This window comes from Oncorhynchus mykiss, chromosome 17 (assembly GCF_057628025.1).
Source record: "Oncorhynchus mykiss isolate SJ-2025 chromosome 17, ASM5762802v1, whole genome shotgun sequence".
NCBI lineage: Eukaryota > Metazoa > Chordata > Actinopteri > Salmoniformes > Salmonidae > Oncorhynchus > Oncorhynchus mykiss.
Genome location: NC_143038.1, coordinates 65,906,339 through 65,921,837, shown reverse-complemented (window position 1 = coordinate 65,921,837; position 15,499 = coordinate 65,906,339). Strand labels below are relative to the sequence as shown.

At 42.8% G+C, this 15,499-nt stretch overlaps 1 protein-coding gene across 12 annotated transcripts in view; it reads right to left on the bottom strand.

Annotated features, from left to right (window-relative positions):
* LOC110493275 (neuron navigator 1) overlaps nt 1–12,724 on the bottom strand; it is a 175,874-nt gene extending 163,150 nt beyond the window's left edge. For 11 of the 12 annotated variants that reach the window (XM_090206331.1, XM_090206334.1, XM_090206332.1 and 8 more), the window contains exon 1: nt 12,382–12,724. The gene's annotated coding sequence lies outside the window, so the exon portion shown is untranslated. The remainder of the gene's footprint in view (nt 1–12,381) is intronic. The other variant, XM_036950761.2, reaches the window with a different exon arrangement.
* Between the last annotated feature and the right edge of the window lie 2,775 nt (nt 12,725–15,499).

Genomic DNA, 15,499 nt, shown 5'->3' with positions numbered 1-15,499 from the left:
TCCTCAAAGCGAGCAAAAAAGTTATTTAGTCTGTCTGGGAGCAAGACATCCTGGTCCGCGACGGGGCTGGTTTTCTTTTTGTAATCCGTGATTGACTGTAGACCCTGCCACATACCTCTTGTGTCTTAGCTGTTGAATTGCAACTCTTTGTCTCTATACTGACACTTAGCTTGTTTGATTGCCTTGCGGAGGGAATAGCTATATTGTTTGTATTCTGTCATGTTTCCGGTCACCTTGCCCTGGTTAAAAGCAGTGGTTCGCGCATTCAGTTTTGCGCGAATGCTGCCATCAATTCACGGGTTCTGGTTTGGGAATGTTTTATTCATTGCTGTGGGTATAACATCGCTGATGCACTTTCTAATGAACTCGCTCATCGAATCAGCGTATTTGTCAAAGTTGTTGTTGGACGCAATGCGGAACATATCCCAATCCACGTGATCGAAGCAATCTTGAAGCGTGGAATCAGATTGGTCGGATCAGCGTTGAACAGACCTGAGCACGGGAGCTTCTTGTTTTAGTCTCTGTCTGTAGGCTGGAAGCAACAAAATGGAGTCGTGGTCAGCTTTTCGAAAGGAGAGCGGGTGAGGGCGTTATATGCGTCGTGGAATTTAGAATAAATTGTCCTTCGTTTTCTTTATTAATTTGGTTAGGTCAGGGTGTGGCATGGGTGATTGTATGTGTTTTTGTCCCTGTCTAGGGGTTTTGTATGTCTATGGGTGTTTACTAGTCTAGGTGTTATGTATGTCTATGGTTGCCTAGATTGGTTCTCAATTAGAGGCAGCTGTTTATCGTTGTCTCTGATTGGGAACCATATTTAGGCAGCCATATTCCTTGGGTATGTCGTGGCTTATTGTCTATGTCTAGTTGCCTGTGGCTTCAATATTATATTATAGTGTCACGGTCGTTTTGTACGTTTATTTAGAGTTTTCTTCATTAAATAAGTATGTATTCACATCACGATGCGCCTTCGTCTCCTACATACCACGAACGTGACAGATCCAGGGTTTTACCAGCCCTGGTAGCACAATCGATATGCTGATAGAATTTAGGGAGTCTTGTTTTCAGATTAGCCTTGATAAAATCCCCAGCTACAATGAATGCAGCCTCAGGATATGTGGTTTCCAGTTTACATAGAGTCAAATAAAGTTTGTTCAGGGCCATCGATGTGTCTGCTTGTTGGGGAATATATACGGCTGTGATTATAATCGAAGAGAATTCCCTTGGTAGATAATGCGGTCGACATTTGATTGTGAGGAATGAACAGTCAGGAATGAAAGTCAGGTGAACAGAAGGACTTAAGTTCCTGTATGTTGTTATGATCACACCACGTCTCGTTAATCATAAGGCATACCCCCCCCACCCCTCTTCTTACCAGAAAGATGCTTGTTTCTGTCGGCGCGATGTGTGAAGAAACCAGCTGGCTGCACCGACTCGTTAGCGTCTCTCGAGTGAGCCATGTTTTCGTGAAGCAAAGAACGTTACAGTCTCTGATGTCTCTCTGGAATGCTACTCTTGCTCGGACTTCATCAACCTTGTTGTCAAGAGACTGGACATTGGCGAGTAGTATGCTAGGGAGTGGTGCGCGATGTGCCCGTCTCCGGAGCCTGACCAGAAGACCGCTTCGTTTGCCCCATTTACGGCGTCGTTGTTTTGGGTCCCCTGCTGGGATCCGATCCATTGTCCTGGATGGAAGGCAAAACACAGGATCCACTTCGGGAGAGTCATATTCCTGGTCGTAATGATGCTGAGTTGACGTTGCTCTTATATTCAGTAGTTCCTCCCGGCTGTATATAATGAAACCTAAGATTACCTGGGGTACCAATGTAAGAAATAACAAGTAAAAAAACAAAATACTGCATAGTTTCCTAGGAACGCGAAGCGAGGCGGCCATATCTGTTGGCGCCGGAAGTATCATGGCCCTCACTTTGAATTCTGGCCAACAAGGATGTACTGCACACACCATGTCCTATTCAGCATTGAAGGGAGGATCTACATGCCACACTGTGTCTCAGAGGGGGGATGTTGAAGGGTGGATCACCGAATCACTGAATCAGGGAATCCTAGAATCCCAGTTAACCAGAATCCATGAATACAGAGCAGATTTTGTCACATGAATGTGGAGGATGTTATGGACCACATAGTAAACTCAGTATCACAGGTGTAATTGTGAGCAATAACAGAACAGACATTGTGGTGAAAATAATTAGACGTTGGGTTGGATAGTTAATGGCTAAATATGTTTCCATCACTGGAGAGAGAACAAGGCTGTTCTCCATAAAAGTCAACTGGTTTGTGGATTGACTAACATAAATGTCAGACGTAGAGATGCTGTGGTAATTACTGTGGTCCTCTTCCTCTTTTCTGCGTTGGAGGAGAAGTGAGTCAGAACAAGAGCAGTGATTAGAGTCAAAGCTATGTCACGGGGGAGGACACAAAACAGACACACATGAGAATACACACATACAGTGCATTTGGAAAGTATTCAGACCCCTTGACTTCTTCCACATTTTGTTGCGTTCTGGCCTTATTCTAAAACTGATTAAATAAAAACATTTCCTCATCATTATACACACAATACACCATAATGACAAAACAAAAACAGGTTTTTAGACATTTTTGCAAATGTATTAAAAATAAATAACAGAAATACTTTACTTCCATAAGTATTCAGATCCTTAGCTATGAGACTCGAAATTGAGGTCAGGTCCATCCTGTTTCCATTGATCATGCTTTGAGATGTTTCTACAACTTGACTGGAGTCCAGCTGTGGTAAATTAAATTGATTGGACATGATTTGGAAAGGCACACACCTGTCTATATGAGGTCCCACAGTTGACTTTCCATCTGCATTGATTGCTGTTTGAGGTTTTAGGCTGGGTTTCTGTACAGCACTTTGTGACATTGGCTGATGTAAAAAGGGGTTTATAAAAAAACATTTGACTGATTGATTGATTGATAGTACATGTCAGAGCAAAAACCATGCCATGAGGTCAAAGGAATTGTCTCTAGAGCTCTGAGACAGGACTGTGTCGAGGCACAGATATGGGGAAGGGTACTAAAACATTTCTGCAGCACAGAAGGTCCCCAAGAACACTTTGGCCTCCATCATTCTTAAATGGAAGAAGTTTGGAACCACTAAGACTCTTCCTAGAGCTGGCCGCCCGGCTAAAACGAGCAATCGGGGGAGAAGGGTCTTGGTCATGGAGGTGACCAAGAACCCAGTGGTCACTCAGACAGAGCTCCAGAGTTCCTCTGTGGAGATGGGAGAACCTTCCAGAAGGCCAACCAGCTATGCCGCACTCCACCAATCAGGCCTTTATGGTAGAAAAGCCAGAAGGAAGCCACTCCTCAGTAAAAGGCACAAGACACTCCACTTGGAGTTTGCCAAAAGGCACCTAAGGAACTCTCAGACCACGAGAAACAAGATTCTCTGGTCTGATGAAACCAAGATTGAACTCTGAATGCCAAGCGTTACATCTGGAGGAAACCTGCCACCATCCATCCCTACGGTGAAGCATGGTGGTGGAAGCATCATGCTGTGTGGATGTTTTTCAGCAGCAGGGACTGGGAGACTAGTCAGGATTGAGGGAAAGGTGATTGGAGCAAAGTACAGAGAGATCCTTGATGAAAACCTGCTCCAGAGCACTCGGGACCTCAGACTGGGGCGTAGATTTACCTTCCAACAGGACAAGAACCATAAGCACACAGCCAAGACAATGCATGAGTGGCTTCGGGACAAGTCTCTGAATGTCCTTGAGTCAGCCAGAGCCCGGACTTGAACCCGATCGAACATCTCTGGAGAGACCTGAAAATAGCTGTGCAGCGAAGCTCCCCATCCAACCTGACAGAGCTTGAGAGGATCTGCAGGTGTGTCAAGCTTGTAGCTTCATAACCGAGAAAGCTCAAGGCTGTAACCACTGCCAAAGCTGCTTCAACAAAGTACTGAGTAAAGGGTCTCCATACACATATGGAATCAGTTAGTAACCCAAAAAGTGTTAAACAAATCAAAATACATGTTATATTTTAGATTCTTCAAAGTTGTCACCCTTTGCTTTGATGACAGCTTCAAATCAAATCAAATGTTATTGGTCACATACACATGGTTAGCAGATGTTAATGCAAGTGTAGCGAAATGCTTGTGCTTCTATTTCCAACAATGCAGTAAAATCTAACAAGTAATCTAACAAATTCACAACAACTACCTTATACACACAAATGCACACAAATGTAAAGGGATGAATAACATGTACATATAAATATATGGATGAGCGATGGTGCGCGGCATGGGCAAGATGCAGTAGATGCTGTAGAATACAGTATATACTTATGGGATGAGTAATGTAGGATATGTAAACATTATTAAAGTGACATTATTTAAAGTGACTAGTGATACCTCCATGTAAACATTAGTAAAGTGGTGTTATTTAGACCAGTGATACCTTTATTAAGTCAATTTATTTAAGTGGAGAGATTTGAGTCTGTATGATGGCAGCATCCTTTCTATGCCAGTGATGGCTATATAACAGTCTGGTAGACTTGAGATAGAAGCTGAACCCCAGGCTCTCGGTCCCAGGCTTGATGCACCTGCACTGAATTGGCCCTCTAGATGATAGTGGGGTGAACAGGCAGTGGCTGGGGTGGTTGTTGTTCCCGACGATCTCCTTGGCCTTCCTGTGACATCGGGTGCTGTAGGTGACCTGGAGGGCAGGCAGTCTGCCCCCGGCGATGCGCTGTGCAGACCCCACCGCCCTCTGGAGAGCCTTGCCGTTGAGCGCGGTGCAATTGCCGCACCAGGCGGCGATACAGCCCGACAGAATGCTCTCGATTGTGCATCTGCAAAAGCCTATGAGTGTTTTAGATGACAAGCCAAATCTCTTCAGCCTCCGGAAGTTGAAGAGGTGCTATTGCGCCTTCTTCACCACGCTGTCTGTGTGGGTGGACGACTTCAGTCCGTCCATGACGTGTACACAGAGGAACTCAAAACGTTCCACTTTCTCCACTACTGGGGTGCTCCCTCCACTGCTCCCTGAAGTCCACGATCATCTCACCTGTTCTGCTGACGTTAAGTGAGAGGTTATTTTCCTGACACCACACTCCAAGGGCCCTCTCCTCCTCCCTGTAGGCTGTCTTGTCATTGTTGGTAACCAGGCCTACCACTGCAGTGTCTTCTGCAAACTTAATGATTGAGTTGGAAGCATGCATGGCCATGCAGTCATGGGTGAACAAGGAGTACAGGAGAGGGCTGAGAACGCACCCTTGTGGGGCTCCAGTGTTGAGGATCAGCGGGGTGGAGATGTTGTTACCTACCTTCACCACCTGGAGGCGGCCCGTCAGAAAATCCAGGACCCAGTTGCACAGGGCGAGGTCGAGACCCAGGGTTGAATATGTTTGGTCGAATATGTCCGTAACACACCAGCCAGCTGGTCTGCGCATGCTCTGAGGACGTGGCTCGGGATGCCTTCTGGGTCGGCAGCCTTGCGATGGTTAACACGTTTAAATGTTTTACTCACGCTGGCCACAGAGAAGGAGAGTCCACAGGCTTGGTAGTGGGTTGTGACAGTGGCACTGTATTGTCCTCAAAGCGAGCAAAGAAGTTGTTTAATTTGTCTGGGAGCAAGATGTCGGTGTCTGCGACGGGGCTGGTTTTCTTTTGTAATCAGTGATTGACTGTAGATCCTGCCACATACATCTCGTGATTGAGCCGTTGAATTGCGACTCTACTTTGTCTCTATACCGACGCTTTGCTTGTTTGATTGCCTTACAGAGGGATTAGCTGCACTGTTTGTATTCGGTTGTGTTTCCGGTCACCTTGTCATGATTAAAAGTGTTGGTTCGCGCTTTCAGTTTCACGCGAATGCTGCCATCAATCCATGGTTTGTGGTTAGGGACGGTTTTTATGGTCACAGAGGGTAGGACGTCTCCGATGCACTTGCTAATAAACTCGCTCACGAGTCAGGAAATACATCAACGTTATTGTCTGAGGCTATCCGGAACATATCCCAGTCCACATGATCGAAGCATTCTTTAGTGTAAAATTCGATTGGTCAGACCAGCATTGTATTGACCTGAGCACGGGCATTTCCTGTTTTAGTTTCTGTCTATAGGCTGGGAGCAACAGATTTTTGTATGTATGGCGAAAGTTCAAGTAGCAATGATCCAGAAAGCTATCAGCTCTTGTCACGCATATGATATGCTGATAGAATTTAGGAAGTATGCTTCTTAGGTTAGCTTTTTTTAAAGCCCCAGCTACAATAAATGCAGGCTCAGGATGTATGATTTCCAGTTTACATAGAGTCCAGTGAAGTTCTTTCAGGGCCGACGAGGGATCTGCTTGGGGGGATATACACGGCTGTGACTTTAATCGAAGAGAATTCTCTTGGAAGATTATGTGGTCGGCATTTGATTGTAAGGAATTGTAGGTCCGGTGAACAAAAGGACTTGAGTTCCTGTATGTTGTTGTGATTACACCATGAGTCGTTAATCATAAGGCATCCACCCCCGCCCTTCTTCTTACCAGGGAGATGTTTGTTTCGGTCGGCTTGATGCGTGAAGAAACCGGGTGGCTGTACCGACTCTGACAACATATCCCGAGTGAGCCATGTTTCCATGAAACAGAGAATGTTACAATCTCTGATGTCTCTCTGGTAGGCAACTCGTGCCCTAATTTTGTCCACCTTTTAATCTCGAGATTGGACATTGGCGAGTTATATGCTTGGAAATGGTGGATGGTGTGCTCACCTTCTGAGTCTGACCAGTAGGCCACTCCGTCTGCCTCTCCTGCGGCGACCGCATTGTTTTGGGTTGGCCTCTAGGATAAGATCGCACGTCCAGGGTGGAGGTCCGAACAAAGGATCCACTTCGGGAAAGGCATATTCCTGTTCATAATGATGGTAATTTGACATCGCTTTTATATCCAATAGTTCTTCACAGCTGTATGTAATTAACACTTGAGATTTTCTGGGTTAACATTGTAAGAAATAATACATAAAAAACTAATAACTGCATAGTTTTCTAAGGACCTAAAGCGAGGCGACCATCTATGTCTGCACTTCTTGCTGAATGCACACTGTTGGCATTCTCTCAACCAGCTTCATGGGGTAGTCACCTGGAATGCATTTCAATTGACAGGTGTGCCTTGTTAAAAAAAGCACACCTTCTTAATACATTTGAACCAATCATTTGTGTTGTGACAAGGTAGGGGTGGTATACAGAAGATAGTCCTATTTGGTAAAAAAAACAATTCCGTATTATTGCAAGAACATCTCAAATAAGCAAAGATAAACGACCGTCCAATTAAGACATGAAATTCAGTCAACCTGGAAATTTTCAAAAACTTTGAAAGTTTCTTCAAGTGCAGTTGCAAAAACCATCAAGTGCTGTGATAAAACTGTCTCCCATGAGGACAGACACAGGAAGACCCAGAGTTACCTCTACTGCAGAGGATACGTTCATTAGAGTTAACTGCACCTCAGATTGCAGCCCAAATAAATGCTTCACAGAGTTCAAGTAACAGACACATCTCAACATCAACTGTTCAAAGGAGAATCAGGCCTTCGTTGTCAAATTGGTGCAAAGAAACCACTACTCATGGACACCAATAAGAAAAGGAGACTAGCTTGGGCCAATAAACACGAGCAATGGACCTTAAACTGGTGGAAATCTGTCCTTTGGTCTGATGAGTACAAATCTGAGATATTTTGTTCCAACCGCAGTGTATGTGTGAGACGCAGAGTACGTGAATGGATGATCTCCGCATGTCTGGTACCCACCGTAAAGCATTGAGGAGGTGGTGTGATGATGTGGGGGCACTTTGCTGGTGACACTGTCTGTGATTTATTTAGAATTCAAGGCACACTTAACCAGCATGGCTACCATCCCATCTCCCACTTAACCACCATCCCATCTTGTTTGCACTTTGTGGGACTATCATTTGTTTATAAACAGGACAATGACCCAAAACACACCTCAAGGCTGTGTAAGGGTTATTTGAGCAAGGAAAGTGATGAAGTGATGCATCAGATGTCCTGGCCTCCACAATCACCCAACCTCAAGCCAATTGAGATGGTTTGGGATGAGTTGGACCACAGAGTGAAGGAAAAGAAGCCAACAAGTGCTCATCATATGTGCGAACTCCCTCAAGACTGTTGGAAAAGCATTCCTCATGAAGCTGGTTGAGAGAATGCCAAGAGTGTGCAAAGCTGTCTTCAAAGCAAAGGGTGGCTACTTCGAAGAATCTAAAATCTAAAATATGTGACTCAACACCTGGATTTGGTCTTACATATATATAGCAAAATGTGAAATTGTGTTTTTTGCATAGGATAAAAGTAGAGCCTCAGAGCTACAAAATGGTATATCATACACTGCATTTGAGGAACAATGTGAAAGTAATTCTGCTTTGAAAGTTTATCAACTTGTAAACTCACTTTTGAGAAAATCGCCTTTAAATGTTTTGGAATCTAGTGAAGAGCACTTCTTTGTCTACACCCATTCAGCATTGTTCACACCTTCTTAACTTCTTGGCGCACCCATCCCTTTAGCGGGATAATTTTCGTCAACATCCGCTGAATTGCAGAGCACCAAATTCAAATAACATTTCAAAAAATATAACATTTTCATGAAATCACAAGTGCAATATAGCAAAACACAGCTTAGCTTGTTGTTAATCCACCTGGCGTGTCAGAGTTCAAAAAAGCTTTTAGGCAAAAACAAACCAAGCATTTATGTAAGGACATCTCTCTCAGCAGACAAAACATTACAAACAGCTAGCAGCAAAGTAGATTGGTCACAAAAGTCAGAAAAGCAATAAACTGAATCTCTTACCTTTGATGATCTTCGGATGTTTGCACTCACGAGACTCCCAGTTTCAAAATAAATGTTCCTTTTGTTCCATAAAGATTATTTTTATATTCAAAATAGCTCCATTCGGTTGGCGTGTTATGTTCAGAAATCCACAGGCTCGAGCAGTCACGACGGGGCAGACAAATTCCAAATAGTATTCGTAAAGTTCGTAGAAACACGTCAAACTATTGTTAGAATCAATCCGCAGGTTGTTTTTGCAATAAATAATAAATAATATTTCAACCGGAACGTAGAATTTTTAATAGGGGAGAGAGAGAAAATGTCTGCTCCAAGCTGCTTGCGTATGCAAAACTCTGCTGGCCCCCAGCCATCCACTGACACGATGTGGTCTTTCTCGTTCATTTTTCAGAATAAAAGCCTGACACTATGTCTAAAGACTGTCCAGACCATGTGGAAGCAATAGGAAAATTAATCTGGTTTATATCCCTTTAAATGGAGAGAAGGCATGCAATGGAACAGGGAGCTTTCAAAATAGAAGGCACTTACTTCCTCTGGATTTTCCTCAGGTTTTTGCCTGCAATATCAGTTCTGTTATACTCACAGACAATATTTTGACAGTTTTGGAAACTTTAGAGTGTTTTCTATCCTAATCATATTCTAGATTCTGGGCCTGAGAAATAGGTAATTTCATTTGGGTACGTTTTCAGCCCCACCCGTCCTGTTTCGCTCTCGGAGTGCACACTTGACGCTCTGGTCAATTATTTGTTTACCCCTGGATAACATGAAAACAGCCCAACCAGCCCTGCTGGCAAAAATGTCATTACGCTTCTTGGCAGATGTTTACGGACCAAATGTAACCATTTTATTTGTATTTACAGATGGAATATACGTTTGTGTTTAAGGCACAAAAACCTAACATGTTCGAGAAGGCATTTCTGCCCCCAAAAATACGCATTTTGATTAAAAAATTAAGTTTCACGTTCAAACGGCTCTCCTGTGAAGCTGTGACTTGCGACATACGCCTAGTATCCTGAACCGGTTCACATATATTTACATTTGTTTAACACTTTTTTTTTCTTTTTTACATGATTCCATATGTGTTATTTCATAGTTCTGATGTCTTCACTATTTTTCTACAATGTAGAAAATAGTAAAATAAAGACAAACCCTTGAATGAGTAGGTGTGTCCAAAATTTTGACTGGTGCTGTACATTTGCCAAGATTTCTAAAAAACTGTTTTTGCTTTGTCATTATGGGGTATTGTGTGTACACGCAGCCACACACACGCATTAACACCTCCAACTGAATGGCTAATGAGTTGCCTTGATCAAGTCAAGCTGTGTTTACAGGTACAGCACGGGAGGAAACTAAGACTTGGTAGGCTACCAGACACTCCATAACCGACACTCGTCAAAACCCCTTGCTGAGCTGAGACCCAAGAAGGTGTTTCATCCCCACCGCAGCTTCAACTGCTTACACTGAATGTAAAATAAGGCACATTTCAATCTGGAGCTGCAATTTTGAGCATTTAAAACAACTAACATAAACATCTACCAGACTATAGTCACAATACACTGGAAGTAGGGTCCTTACTGTCCATCAAGATAAGGTCAACAGTTAAATAATGTATGTGACTTCGATGATAACTCCTATTATGTCATAATGCATGCCTTGCCTCATAGTGTTGATATCAGTGAGAGTCTTGTCATCTTATCTGGATTGACAGACAGACACCTGCCAATGGATTTTTATACCTCTTAACCTTCAAAAATGAGAAAGAGGGAAAGACAGAGAGAAAGAGAGCGAGAAAGAAAGAAAGAGAGAGTGAGTGAGTGATAGAGAGAGAGAGAAGGGTGTGTCTCAAGAGGCAGTGCTGTTCAAACTGCAGCTTGTGTCCTCTCACACAGTAGATAGGGCCCTCTACTGGTATGTTAGTGACACTGCTTCCCTCCACACCTGGCACACCACACCGCAACACAACAGCCATCATCATATCCTCTATTCACTTGGAGTGTGTGTATTCATTAGGAACCAAACAGAAAGGAAATGGGAGCAACTACCTAAACCTGTCAAATAAAAAACTATTATTTACATTGCCAAACCTTTTCCATTTCAAAAAGTTTCGCTACGGAGTGCTCTAATGAATACCCCCTTGAACAGGAGGCTGAGCGATGACAGAATAGAGCTTCTGGCCTATTGAATGAGAGAGGGTCCTCCATGCAGCACTATAAAGACCTGCCAACGACCCCTTCTGGAATCAATTCAATTATCTAATTTCCCCCCTGAAATTCATCTAATGGCGTATTATTGTCCCAGAAGATAGAGGAGAACTGTTGTCATTGAAGGAAATGGATCTTAAAATGGATATCCTTATTTAGACCCTTTATGTGACATGACATCATCACAAAAAGCTGATGTGAGCATTTAGTAAATGTATTCATTTTTCAATAATGTGTTTGTTTGTTTGTTTACTGTTGTTGTTGTTTTAATCACCAAACATTGAAATCCAACACTGGAAATGCTGAGTTTTAACATTAGTAAAAGCAGACCATATATTCTCTAGGGAACAAAAGCAGTACTGTTGAAAAGTACCGTGTGTTGGGAGGAAGGGTCAGCTGATTGCAGAGATGTCCTAACAACAGACAAAGACTAGGCATTATACCCTTCTGACAAAACAGCCCATCCACATTCACATCATTATCACGTCTTCCAGTGCAGTTGTCAGTAATCATAAAATGATATACCATTGCTCTGTAGCGTTTCCCGGCAGAGGACATAGCACCTCTGAACAGAGTACCAGCCATAATTTGTGTTTGTGGTAATATTTGTTTGTGTGGTAATATTAGAATTAAGGCCTAGTTAAATATTTTAACTAAATATCTATGACACTGGAACACATAGTTAATTATACGTTATATTATTATTAGACTGTGTGTTATTATTAAGCAATACGGCCTGAGGGGGTATGATATAGCCAATATAGAATACCTCGGCTAAGGGTTGTTCTACGCTCCACGCAACACGTAGACCCTGGACACAGCCCTTCGCCGTGGTATATTGGCCATATAACACAAACCCCAAAGGTGCCTTATTGCTATTATAAACTGGTTACCAACATAATTACAAGAGTAAAAATACATGTTTTTTCATACCAGAAAGCCGTGATAATCCACGGCTTTCTGCCAATCAGGATTCAGGGCTCGAACCACCCAGTTTATAATTATTATTAGAAAACATGGCAATTGTAGAATATCTCAGAAAGCATTTGGTCTACGTGCATTGACGTTCAGATAATTTACATATTTTCCATATCATTTTGAGACCACCTTCAATGTCAAAATATCCCATAGCAAAACTAGTCCAATTTAAACCTCAATCAATTGCTTACTTTAAAATGGCTATATAATATATAATCCAAACTACTTAAAAAGCATCACAGAAGACACTGAAATCCAGTGCCAAGCACATTGTTATCATGAGGTCAGAAGCTATCCTCCCTGAGCTCTAAGCTCTGCCTTCCACACCTGAGAGGGAATCTTGGCAAAGCTGCTTTCAAGAGCAGTGCCAAAAGGAAACACTCACCAGAAAGAAGACTTCTGGCAACCAGTCAAGATCTTCTGGGCTCCATGTAAATAGACTGGATTGGACCAACACTCCCACTCCAGGTCTCCATTCGAAAAAGGTCTTCTGATCTCAATGGGTAAAAAAAAATATCCAATGATTAATCACAACTCTTCCTCTTCTTCACAATGTAACAATGGACCTCAGACCAGTTCCTTCCTCTCTTTCGTATGTCTTAATCCACTGATCTATGTCTCTCTCTCTCTCTCTCTCTCTCTCTCTCTCTCTCTCTCTCTCTCTCTCTCTCTCTCTCTCTCTCTCTCTCTCTCTCTCTCTCTCTCTCTCTCTCAGTCTCTCGGTCTCTTGGTCTCTCAGTCTCTGCCCCCTCCCAACATACACACAGACAATCCCGTAGCCTACTACACTACAAGTCAGAGCGGATGTCCAGGGGCCAAACTATAAATAGGTTTCTTCGGTGTAGAATGTCTCTTCCTATGAGAGTGAGGAGCATGGAGGCTGGAGGAGCCTGGCAGACCAAGCATCGCTCTCTCCAGCCTGATCCAGGCTGTATCACAACCGGCTGTGATTGGGAGTCCCATAGGGCAGCGCACAATTGGCCCAGTGTCGTCCGGGTTTGGCCGGTGTAGGCCGTCATTGTAAATAAGAACTGACTTGCCTAGTTAAATAAAGGTATAAAAAAAATACAAGTAGGAAAAAAGTATGAAGGAATTAGAAAGCAGTTGCTTATCAACAAATTGCTTATCAACAGATAGTTTGTTGATACTATGACCATCTGTAGAGCATATCTGTAGAGCATCTACAAATGGGCTATCCGGACTATCCAAATAAAATGCGACCTGGGTTGTTAACTCATATAGCTAGATAATATAGCTGGTATATATATATATATAACAGGGGATAATGTAACTGGTCCATACTGAAGCAATTTCTGTGAAGAGAGTGCAGTCTGCTGGTATGAAAGTAGCATTAAAGTTGGCCTAGGCGTACCTCTCTAACATATTTAGTTTGTGCTCCTCCATCCCGCAATGCAAATTCAAAACCAAATAACATTTTATGCCACATGCGCCGAATACAATGGGTGTAGACTTTAGCATGAAATGCTTGCTTAGGAGCCCTTCCCAAAGATACAGAGTAAAAAAAAATATATATGTAGTAACACAAGACAAATAAAATGCACATTAATTAAGCTATATACAGGGAGTACCAGTACCAGATCAATGTGCAGAGGTACGAGGTACTTCAGGTAGATATGTACATGAAGGAAGGGTAAAGTGACTAGGCATCAGAATAGATCATAATAAGAGTAAAATAAAGAACAGAGTAGCAGGAGCATATGATGAGCAAAACATCTGTCACTCAGTCAGAGTCTAGATATTTGGGGGGGCTCAAGATGGCGGCATGAGAGGTCATTACATTTCTAGCTGAGGAACAATTTTAGGCTGTAGTTGCAACAAAACAAATTTATTTAGCCATACAATGTAGCCATTTTGAATTGTTTTGTAATTAATCAAGCCATTGAAATATATTTTTTGATGATTTCCAACCAACAAGCTAGCTATGAAAAAGTTTCAGCGTGTTTAGCTAACATTAGCTAACTAACATCTTCATATAAACTCAGCAAAAAAAAGAAACGTCCTCTCACTGTCAACTGCGTTTATTTTCAGCAAACTTAAACGTGTATAAATATTTGTATGATATTTGTATGGCTAACAGAAATTGAAAAATGTGTCCCTGAACAAAGGGGGGGTCAAAATCAAAAGTAACAGTCAGTATCTGGTGTGGCCACTAGCTGCATTAAGTACTGCAGTGCATCTCCTCCTCAGGGACTGCACCAGATTTGCCAGTTCTTGCTGTGAGATGTTACACCACTCTGCCACCAAGGCACCTGCAAGTTCCCAGACATTTCTGGGGGGAATGGCCTTAGCCCTCACCCTCCGATCCAACAGGTCCCAGACATGCTCAATGGGATTGAGATCCGGGCTCTTTGCTGACCATGGCAGAACACTGATATTCCTGTCTTGCAGGAAATCACGCACAGAATGAGCAGAATGGCTAGTGGCATTGTCATGCTGTAGGGTCATGTCAGGATGAGGCTGCAGGAAGGGTACCACATGAGGTAGGAGGATGTCTTTCCTGTAACGCACAGCGTTGAGATTGCCTGCATTGACAACAAGCCCAGTCCGATGATGCTGTGACACACCGCCCCAGACCATGACGGACCCTCCACCTCCAAATCGATCCCGCTCCAGAGTACATGCCTCGGTGTAACGCTCATTCCTTCAACGATAAATGCGAATCCAGCCATCACCCCTGGTGAGACAAAACCGCGACTTGTCAGTGAAGAGCACTTTTTGCCAGTCCTGTCTGGTCCAGCGCCGGTGGGTATGTGCCGGTGATGTTTGGTGAGGACAGTAAAATTGACCAAATTCCATATGCAGGCACTTTTAACTTGGATGTTGGCATTTAAACATCATTTTTCCCCTCACAGATACTTTCTATGGAACAACAAAGATATACGATTTAAAAATAAGTCTCTTTTGTTTCGTAACTGGTTTGAGATTACAATTATTTTGGTTGGTCAGTTACTGAATGAGGATGGATATCTACTCTCATATGGGGAATTTCTTGATAAGTTTAGAATTCCAATAACCCCGAAAGAATATGCAATTGTTTTTGATGCACTTCCTAGGGGGGTTGTATTTCTTTTACATTCCTCTGTGGTTGATGTAAGAAACAATGGGGAAAAGCATGGAAAATTCCTAACAAATAATGTATCAGTAACAAGGTAAAGGAAGATTAAAGCTGAATATTTCTGTGATTTCTGTGGAATGAAGAAGGAGACCATTTGTTTTTTTACCTGTATTTATAGTATACTTTTTTGGATTGACATACAGAACTTTGTTACAGAACAACAGGCCAGTGGGGCACTTAGAACAGCAGCAGGCAGGGGCAACTGGTACGGAAGACGATGATTTAGGTGACCCAGACACAGGCCCAAAACAAGTTAAGATGCCCTTGCCCGTTCTGGATTGCAAAACTAAAAATATACACAAGACACAGCAACAGAAGAGTAGAGAGAGACAAGACACAGAGGATATTTAACTAGACAAGCCAGTCA